This window comes from Miscanthus floridulus, chromosome 1 (assembly GCF_019320115.1).
Source record: "Miscanthus floridulus cultivar M001 chromosome 1, ASM1932011v1, whole genome shotgun sequence".
NCBI lineage: Eukaryota > Viridiplantae > Streptophyta > Magnoliopsida > Poales > Poaceae > Miscanthus > Miscanthus floridulus.
In genome coordinates this window covers 60,010,939-60,021,345 of record NC_089580.1, presented here as the reverse complement: position 1 = coordinate 60,021,345, position 10,407 = coordinate 60,010,939, and the positions used below count along the sequence as shown (strand labels likewise).

General features: G+C 45.7%; 1 non-coding gene across 1 annotated transcript; it reads left to right on the top strand.

Moving 5' to 3' along the window:
- The first annotated feature begins 528 nt into the window (after nt 1-528).
- On the top strand, nt 529-637 carry LOC136511600 (small nucleolar RNA R71). Its single transcript, XR_010772771.1, has one exon. It is a non-coding gene; the product is annotated as a small nucleolar RNA R71 (small nucleolar RNA).
- The last annotated feature ends 9,770 nt before the right edge of the window (nt 638-10,407 follow it).

Genomic DNA, 10,407 nt, shown 5'->3' with positions numbered 1-10,407 from the left:
TTCATATCACCACGTGATCTTGTTGGTTGATCGATCTTGACCTCACTTGCTTTTCACCGCTGCCTTCATCCATCGACGCCAAGTCTTGCTCAAGCTTCACCGCCACGCGGTCCATCACTCCAAAGCCTCCAACTTGCCCTTCACGCTTGCAACCGGTCCATCAAGCCAAGTCATGTCTTGATCTTCTCTACCTTGATCACATGACTCAATGTCATGTCTCATTTCCAATGAGCTCCTTCATCATCACATGTGTGAGCTTTGCAACATTTCCAAGCCATTTTCACCTTCATGGCATATGTTGCTCACACACATGTTCCTGTGGACTAATCACCTGTGTATCTCATATAAACACAATTAGTCCACCTAGGTTGTCACTCAATTACCAAAACCACACAAGGACCTTTCATCAGTGTCTTTGCATCTGCAACACTTAGCAAAAAGAATGCACCACCAACAGCAGCATCTAAATGGCTCCTATCTAACGGCACTAATCCATGGTAGAAGTTCTAGGTCAAAAGCTAGTCTTCCATGCCATGGTGCGGGCATGCAGAGATATACTCTTCCATTCGTTCCCAAGCCTCGGGAATCGATTCATCTGCTAGTTGTTGAAAATTAGAGATTTTATTGCGCGGAGCATTAGTCTTCCCCATGGAAAAAAACTTAACTAGAAAAGCATTGGAACACTTGTCCCAGGTATCTACAGCGTTGCGGTTAGAGTGAAACCATTGCTTAGCCTTTCCTAACAAAGAGAAAGGGAAAAGGCAAAGACGTATAGCCTCTTGGCTCACTCCCTTAATGGTGAATGTGCTACAAATCTCCAAGAAATGTTAGAGGTGAGCATTTGCATCCTCATGGGCTTTCCCACAGAACGGACTAGCTTGAACCATCCTAATTAACACTGGCTTAAACTCAAAGTTAACGTCCCCATTGATAACATTGGGTCCGGTGGCTACATTAGCAGCCGAGGGTGCAGAAAAATCACAAATGGACTTATCGCCCATGATCATGTAGGGTCGTGATAGGATATGAGGAAAAAAGGATAAACTAACTAGGATAACTAACAAGAACCTAGCTAACAAATTCAAACTTATAAATTTGATGCCAATTGTCTTCCCCGGCAACGACGATAGAAATGTTTGTTGATATTCTTAACGACTATTGAAGGATTTTGCAAGCGCACAGAACTATCGCGTAGCACTTCGCTCGGTGAGTACCGAGTGTCGAATTTATATTTTTCCCACAGGAAGGCGGAATGCTAGAATTTATAAGTGGACTAGGATTTGCCAGAGGAAGGCTTGAGTTGATCCCAGGTAGGTGAACGATAGTGAAGGATGAGTGTGAACTACCTAAACTAACTACTAAATACAAGCTAACTAGAGATAGCTAGGTGGGAGAGCGAGCGATATATCTTTCTAGTAACTAAGGGTAAACAAATAACTAAGATAAATGCGATAGTACTTCGGGGCACAGCCCGCCTACCAACTAGGAGAGTTAAATAGACATAGTCTGCAACAAGCCCTACGATTTAATAACTAGACTTATTATGGTGGAATACAGAGGATGGACAAGGCTGTTGTTTCGCTAGAAAAGCCACTAAGGGGGTCTCCATGTTTCGCGGATCGTACTACGGTAGTACTTAGTACTAAATGTGTGTAGGCGTGTCAGTATACATACGTATACAAAATTAAATAAATGTGCAATAAAACACAAGGGACAAAAGTTCAGGTAAACATCACTTTATTCATTCATAGCGAAATTATAAAGTACAATTTCCCACTTTAATATATATTAGCGCCAAGTTCCATCTGACAATCATAGGATTATGTAGCTTCTGATTCCTAGGGCCTCTAGAGGCCTCCAGTTAATTACATCCGCAGCGTTAGGACACAGAACACCTCCGATTAAGCTATGTCGAAGGTCGTCATTGTCGTCTCCAAATAAATGAGTTGTCTCCAAGTATATGCATAAGCACAAATGGATGAAAATGGTGAAGTGCTAGAGCCTCGTCGGCCTCTAGCAAAGGTATCCGGCCTCGTCGTGTGGATCCCATAATGAAGTCAAGTGTTCGGCCTCGTCGGTCACGAACAAATAATTCCGGCCTCGTCGGTCGCGGAAAAGAAACATCCCAGCCTCGTCGGTCAGGGGAAGAAAATGACTTCACGTGGTTCACCGGCCTTGACGGTGCGGAAAGGTGGTGTGATAATTGTGAGACTTGTGCTAATGAGATACTCAAGAGATTTCTCCTTGCGTGAATTTCTTAAGATAGTTGGCGCGACACTTAGTTGCCTGCCAATTCATATATGCTCGTGAACTCGAGCGCTTTCTAATGACTTAGAATTATTCGTAGGCATTATACCCGAAATGGGTTTGGGGCCTTCTTGAGCCCTTGGCGTGAATGGGCCGAGAGGTCAATATTGGGCCATCAATGGGCCGAACATATGTACATTATGTACATTGCACGTACAAGCTTGCATGGGTACTGTAACCTTTCATTTGATTTTTTGCCGTACATCGTACAAGTACATGCATGTATATGTATTTCTGGGCTGCTGCTGCCGGCTTGTCAAGGTGGACCATCGCCGGGCCGATGCATCCCTGCTGCGATAGGCATGTTGGCTGCTCCAGCCATTGCCGGACTTACTGCTGGGGCTGCAACTGAAGGGCCCATTCACATATGGACTGCTGCCGGCGTGTTCGTCATGGCGTGCTGTGTTGTTCAGCTGATGAGCGCCGCCGGGCCGCAAGTCGAGCTTGCCGGCGACGGCTTTCTCGCCGCTGCATGGACATCGCCGGGCCGCTGCTTAGGACACTGTTATGCAGTAGACGGCCTGTGCCCCGGGATGCTCATCGCCGTCGATCTGAGTATGGGGCACTTGCTGGGCCGCGCGCCGCCGCCGGCGCGTTCGTCGCAGGGCTGACTTGGCTGCCGCTGAAAGGGGATCAACACCGCGGGTCTGCTGCTTGCCTAGCTGCTGTGCTCGCCTCGCCATGGACGTCGTCGTTCCGGCACCGGTGCAGCTCGCCGCTGTGTATGCTTGCCGTGACCTCCCGTTTGCCGCCGGACAAAACTCCGTTGGGTTGCATCTCACTGCTGCCATGCGAAGAGACAAGCATAGTATAAATCTAAATATAAAGAACCTCACTATAGGCATGGGCTGCCATGTTGTCGATGATGAGGAAGCCGACGGTGCCGAGGTTTCTGTAGATGTTCGGCTCGCCGGGGACGATGTGAACGAGCTCGCCGGAGACGATGTTGTAAATGTTCGGCTCGCCGGAGAGACTATGTTGTCAGTGGCGGACCCAGCCGAATATTACAGGTAGGGCGAATCATTAGACACATATGCCAAATTTAATCTATGTTTCATGAAACTATAAATTTATACCATATTTTTATCAGTTAACAATTATAAACAGTAATTTGGTTAAAAATAGTATATACAAAAAAAAAGTTACTCTTGTTAAAAAGCACATAAGAATTTTTTATATTCTGTAGTCTATATAATTTACCGCACGTTAAACGATCCAAACACAAAATGATAGACAGCCTGTAATTCATCGTAATGTTATGTTCATTTTCTGTACTCATTTTCTACAACAACCCAACAACAAATGAACTCTGTTCTTGTACCGCTCCTTTGTAACTGCTAAAGTGGACGAATCTGCACAGTAACTTGTCTGGGGCCGGTGTGGAATTTGACATCCACATGCACATGGCCCTTGGGCTATAAACTATTGAGCCATACACAATGCATTCAGGTCCATTTGAGGCAGCCCAACAACAAGTACCCCTTCACCAATACCTTTCGTCTTAATCGCTCTAGGCAGGAAGCCACGAACAGAACGCCACCGCTGGCTCTCGACAGAAAACCTGCCGGTGAGGAAGTTCTTCAACCTCAGGCAGTCTAGGGGATGAGGGTCCCGACGGAGGGGAGGTAGGGCGGCCGCCCAACCTCGCCCTATTGGTCGGTCCGCCTCTGTATGTTGTAGATGTTCGGCTCGCTGGAGATGATGCAGTGTTTGACGACGGTGTCGGAGAAGTCGACGGCGAGGGCGGCGTTGATCGCGTCGCCGCCTCTCGTGCTTGCCGGCGATGCGTGTATGTGTGCAGCCTGGCGGCGGCGTGATGGATACTAGAGGGAGGTAGTGCTCTCCTTTTATAGGCCAGAGCTGGGGTAGCGCAGGCTTGAGGTGGTTCCCAGGATGCGCCGCCATCGATCTGTTGCGCAGGAGCGTCGGGCGTCCGTATCGCTCGGCATGCGTTCGGCCAGGCGCGCGCGGCGAGTTTGATTTCAAATTTCAAACGGAATTTATCCGCCCAGGCGCGCTCAAAGAGATGCATATCTCTCTCTCTCTTCCGTTCGTAGTTTTGGTCGCTGATTGATGGGCCCAGCAACTTGAAGATCCCCACAGCACATACGCACAAAGACTAGCTAAAAGCATACATACGTACATTATATATGGACTTGAATTCATCATCACCGCCTTAACGTTTCGGCACGTGCTCTCGAGGAGTTTCCAGAATGTGCTGCCGCAGTGACGTCTGGCGCACATACTTGTGTACGCGTACAAGTTGCATGGGCCATGCACAAATCACTTCCTGGAGGCCCATAACTAAGATTAGTGACCGCTAATGGCCGGTACTAATCAGCCCAAATAATCTTCACGTACCCGGCCATGCATGCGGGCGCAAACCGGGCAAAATAATATAGACAATTCTTATGCCACAGGGACTGTGTATTTGTACGCGTCTTTGTACATGTATACGCCGGGCAATGGGCTTAATTTAGCAACACACTAATTATTTCTACCATACTAATGCACCAAGTTTTCTTCACTTGGTCCACCCAGAAAAGCGTCCCCCGCTGAGATGGCCATCCTAAATGCACCCAAAAATTGTACACACAAAACCAACCACATTCGAATCAACCGTCCAGATCTATCATCAATATTCTCTCTCATTACTCACGCACGATCCAACGATCAGCATATTTTGTATGGTATTCCTCCTCCCCTCCATGCGCGCAAACCCCTTCCTCAGTCCTCGCACGTCCTAGCCACGACCAGCGCTGCCAGGGGCGGAGCTATAGGGTGGTTTATGTTTTGTTTTTGTTCCTGTGCGTGACTGGATCAGGGTTGTCGTAGGGAGGAGGAGGAGATCGGTGAGGAGAGAAGGGGATTTATGTCCCAGCGAGGGGACAGGGGCGAGGGGCACGCCAGGAGACCCGGCTGGTCCAGCAGCTTCGGCGGCCACCGCGGAGGCGGAGGCGGAGTCGGCGGCGCGGGCAAGGGCGGCGCGGGCTCCTCAGGCCAGCCTCCTCTCTCGTCCAACCGCAGGTAAATTACTGCCCTCCTCGTTGATTCTGATTGCCCTCTGCCTCTACGCCGCACGATTGGGTTGATCTCACCGGGATGATAGGGTTTTGATGACAACCTTGGATCTCGATTGCAGCTTCAGAAAGCCCGGCAATGGCCACGGCGGGCACCAGAGGGTGGTGAACCAGCCCGACACCACTGGTTTCTATTAATGTTTTGTGGATCGACTAGGGTAGATCTAGGTGGATGAACACTTGGATCCGTAAAGCACATGCACATCTAGACCTAGAACACTACACCGAGAGGGAGATAGGGTAGAGAGGTGCTGGTGATGAACCTGAGTCTTCAGATGAAGTCACGGTTGAGCTGGCCATCGCTGGTTCGGTGATGGAGGCAGCACACGGGCAGCGACGGGTGGAGTAGAGGTTGCATGGATGTCGATGCAGTGCAGACGGACGGCGTGGCAGTGACGACAGCGAGGGTCAGCGGAGCTTCCCGTCACTGGCTGCGCGCCCTCTTAGATCGGTCTAGGGTTTGTCGGTGGGGTTTGCGGCTCACGGCGAACCTCGTGCTTTGAGCCGCCGGCCCCCCACCTCTTTATATAGCGCAGTGCGACGGGGGCACACCAACCATGTAGGGTTAGGCGCCCCCGATCAGGGCACGTGACCAAGGCCCAATAGGCCGTTGGGCTTATTGGTTGGGAGATCAATCTAACATTCTCCCCCTTGATCTCACTATTACTTTTATCTTTAAACTTTAAACTTCAATCCTTTTATCCTTACTCATTTCTTCACAGATGATGCATAGAGCATGTCTCATCGTCACGGTCAATCTCCGATAGATTTAACAGCTACAATGCACGTCTCTGATCTGAAATAGTTACTTTAACTTTTGGGCCCTTTATAGTCCAGGAATCATAGGCTTTCCCTTAAACCCATGCCGGCTACATGTTCTCTGAACACGTTGGGTGGTAAGCCTTTTGTAAGCGGATCCGCGAGCATCTTTTCGGTACTTATATGCTCAAGACTTATCATTTGATCCCGGACTTTATCCTTCACAATATAATACTTTATGTCAATGTGTTTGGCAGCACCACTTGACCTATTGTTGTGAGCATACTGTACTGCTGGATTATTATTGCAGTATAACTTCAGTGGTCTATTGATGTCGTCAACCACCTTCAAACCGGGTATGAACTTCTTTAGCCAGTTCACCTGCCCCATTGCCTCATAACATGCTACAAACTCGGCATACATTGTGGACGATGTAGTGACGGTTTGCTTTGAGCTTTTCTATGAAATAGCTCCCCCTACGAGAGTAAACACATATCTAGACGTGGATTTTCTATTATCTCCCGCATAATCAGAATCTGAATATCCCACTATATGGAGTGAATCAGATCTTCTATATGTCATCATGAGGCTTTTCGTTCCTTGCAAATAACACAAGACTTTTTTTACCAATTTTCAATGTTCTATTCCAGGATTGCTCTGGAATCTGCCAAGTAACCCGGTAACAAATGCCAAGTCAGGGCGCGTACACACTTGAGCATATTGCAAGCTTCCGACAGCTGAAGCATATGGAACCACTTTTATTTGATCGATCTCATATTGGTTCCTGGGGCATTGAAAATCCCCATATCTGTCGCCCTTGACTATAGGAGCAGGTGAGGGACTATATTTGTGCATACTGAATTTCTTTAAGACTTTTTCTATGTATGCCTTTTGTGACAGTCCTAATACCCCCTTTACTTCTATCTCGGTGAATCTCGATCCCTAGAACGAACGAAGCTTCACCAAGATCTTTCATATCAAATTTTGAGGACAAAAACTTCTTTGTCTCCAGTAGTAGACTGACATCACTACTAGCAAGTAAGATATCATCCACATACAGGACAAGGAAGATAAACTTCCCATTCTTAAACTTTGCGTAGACACAATTGTCCTCAACATTATCTTTAAACCCAAAATTCTTTATTGTCTGATCAAACTTCAAGTACCACTGTCTTGAAGCTTGTTTTAATCCATAAATAGATTTCTTTAGGCGGCATCCCAAATGTTCTTTTCCTTCCATGACAAAACCTTTCGGTTGTGCCATGTAAACATTTTCCTCTAAGTCTCCATTGAGAAATGTCGTCTTTACATCCATCTGATGTAATTCCAAATCATAATGTGCCACTAATGCCATTATGATTCTGAAGGAATCCTTACATGAGACTGGAGAAAAGGTCTCATTGTAATCAATCCCTTCTCTTTGTGTAAAGCCTTTTACCACAAGTCGGGCTTTATATCTCTCTATATTCACTTGAGAGTCAAGTTTTGTTTTGTAGACCCATTTACAGCCTACTGTTTTGGCTCCTTTAGGAATTATCTCCAAATCCCAAACTTTATTTGCATTCATTGATCTCATTTCATCTTCTATGGCCTCAAGCCACTTTGATGAATGATCACTTTTCATGGCTTCTTCAAATGAGGTGGGATCATCCTCCATTTGAAATTCTTTAGTGTTGTACACTTCATAATCAGCAGGAATAGCTGATTTTCTAACTCTTTGAGACCTTCTAGGGGCCTCCTCATTTGGCACATTTTCTATTTGAGGCTGTTGTTGCTCCCCCTCATGTGTGGCAATAGGTTCTATAGGATCCTGAGGCACAGGTTCCTCATCATCATTCATTATTGCCATAGGCGGGATAACAACAGGTGCTGGCACCACAGTGTCTTGTACTGTCGGTGCAGCAACAGCAGGTAGTGAGAAAAATGGCTCATGAATTATTGGAGTGGGTGCATACACCCGCTTCTCTTTGAGGTCAATTTCTCGAGCTACCATGCTCCCCCTAATCATTTCATCCTCTAGGAAGACAGCGTGTCTTGTTTCCACAAACTTTGTATGTCTGTTAGGACAGTAGAAACGAAAACCTTTTGACTTTTCTGGGTAGCCAATGAAATGGCAACTCACTGTTTTGGGATCTAGCTTCCCAATGTTTGGGTTAAAAACTTTAGCCTCAGCAGGGCTCCCCCACACACGCAAGTGGTTAAGTGAGGGTACTCTTCCTGTCCACAACTCATACGGTGTTTTGGGCACCGACTTACTTGGTACTCTATTGAGAATATGAATGGCGGTTTTTAACGCCTCCATCCACAGACTCATGGGTAAAGTGGAGTAACTTATCATACTACGCACCATATCCATCAGGGTACGGTTACGCCTTTCAGCTACTCCATTCTACTGAGGTTCGCCCGGTGTTGAATACTGGGCGACTATACCATTCTCTTGTAAGAACCTTGCAAAAGGTCTAGGAACTTGTCCATATGGGGTATGCCGACCGTAGTACTCTCCCCCATGGTCAGACCTGACTATCTTAATCTTTAAATCATGCTGATTTTCAACTTCTGCTTTAAATATTTTGAATTTATCCAACGCTTCTGTTCTTTCTTTAATTGGATAAATGTAGCCAAACCGAGAGTAATCGTCTGTGATTGTTATGAATGAATCATAACCATCCACACTTTTCATAGGAAAAGGACCACATATGTCTATGTGAATAATCTGTAGAATTCCTGCGCTTCGTTTGGCATCTTTCTTAATTTTCTTTACATACTTTCCTTTTATGTAATCTCTACATTGTTCTAAATCTGAGAGCTCTAATGGAGGAAGAATATTATTCTTAACTAGTCTTTCTATTCTCACCCTCGAAATATGGCCTAAACGACAGTGCCATAATTTCGACAACGCATCGTGAGCTCTCTTTCATTTTCTGTTTCCATTGTTCGATGAGGATATATTTTCATTCACATCACATACGGAATTCACATTTTCACGAAGTGATAACAAATAAAGCTCGTCTTGTCGGAAGGCAAGACCAACACATTTATTATTAAACAATATCTGACATTTGCCATTTCCAAAATGGCAATCATAACCATCATGGTCCAACTTTGATACACTAATCAGGTTTCTTTGCAAAGAAGGTACATAAAGAACATCTCTAAGAAAAAGTATGAAGCCATCTGGAAGCTCTAGAGGAAGATCTCCAACGGCCTCAACATCTTCTTGTACTCTATTTGCGACTTTAATGAAACTTTCGCTTCTGTGCAAAGTTCTCATCGAACGGAATCCCTGTAATGAATTAGCAACATGAATAGTTGCACCTGAATCAATCCACCAAGTAGATTTTGAAAACTTTACATACAAGGATTCATTTATGAACGTAATAATGTTCTCACCTTTATTCTTCATTATCATCTTTAGGAAATCGGGACAATTCTTCTTATAATGTCCCGTCTTTCTACAATGGAGACACTGGTCTTTTTCCACTGGGAACTGCTTGTTCTGAGACTGTTGCATGGGACCCCTTTCTAGACGACTTAGAGGAAGAGCTGTTATTATAGTTCTTTTTCTTATCTTTTAGGTAGTTGACAGAACCACCTTGTGAAACTTTTATTCTTTCCTCCTCCTGCACACACATGGCTATGAGCTTTTCTAAATCCCATTTTTCAGGCTGTATGTTGTAATTAACAACAAAGGTGTCAAATTCTTTGTGCAAAGAAGCAAAAATCAAATGAATAAGAAACTCATCCTTGAGTGCCAAATCCATTGGTTTGAGCTTAGATGCCAGATTGCTCATTCTCAGTATGTGCTCTCTAATGCCACTGCCGCCACCAGAGTTCCTTTCTGTAACCAGCTGCTTGATCAGCTGGGTTGCATATGTCTATGAAGAGCCAGTGAACTGACTCTTTATTCTATCTAGGTACTCTGTGACCGTGTCACGGTCTGGAATTGAACCCACAATAGCAGGCTCAATCATGTTCTTTATCACTGCCAAACACTTCTTGTTGGCAGTGACCCATTTCCTATGCTCAAGGTCATAGGACATCTTTACGGGAGCAAAATCCCGCTCTCTGTTCTGCCATACAGCATCAGTCTCATCTGTCTCCCTCACCGGTGCCACAGGTTCTTTGGGACACGGTGTGGTGACAACCCAGTCCACCTCAGCGAGGATAAAAGTCAGGTCTATCTTTTTCATCCACTCAATATAGTTATCACCTTTTAGAGTGGGGATCTCTTTGATACAACTCATCAAGTTGTATCCTCCTG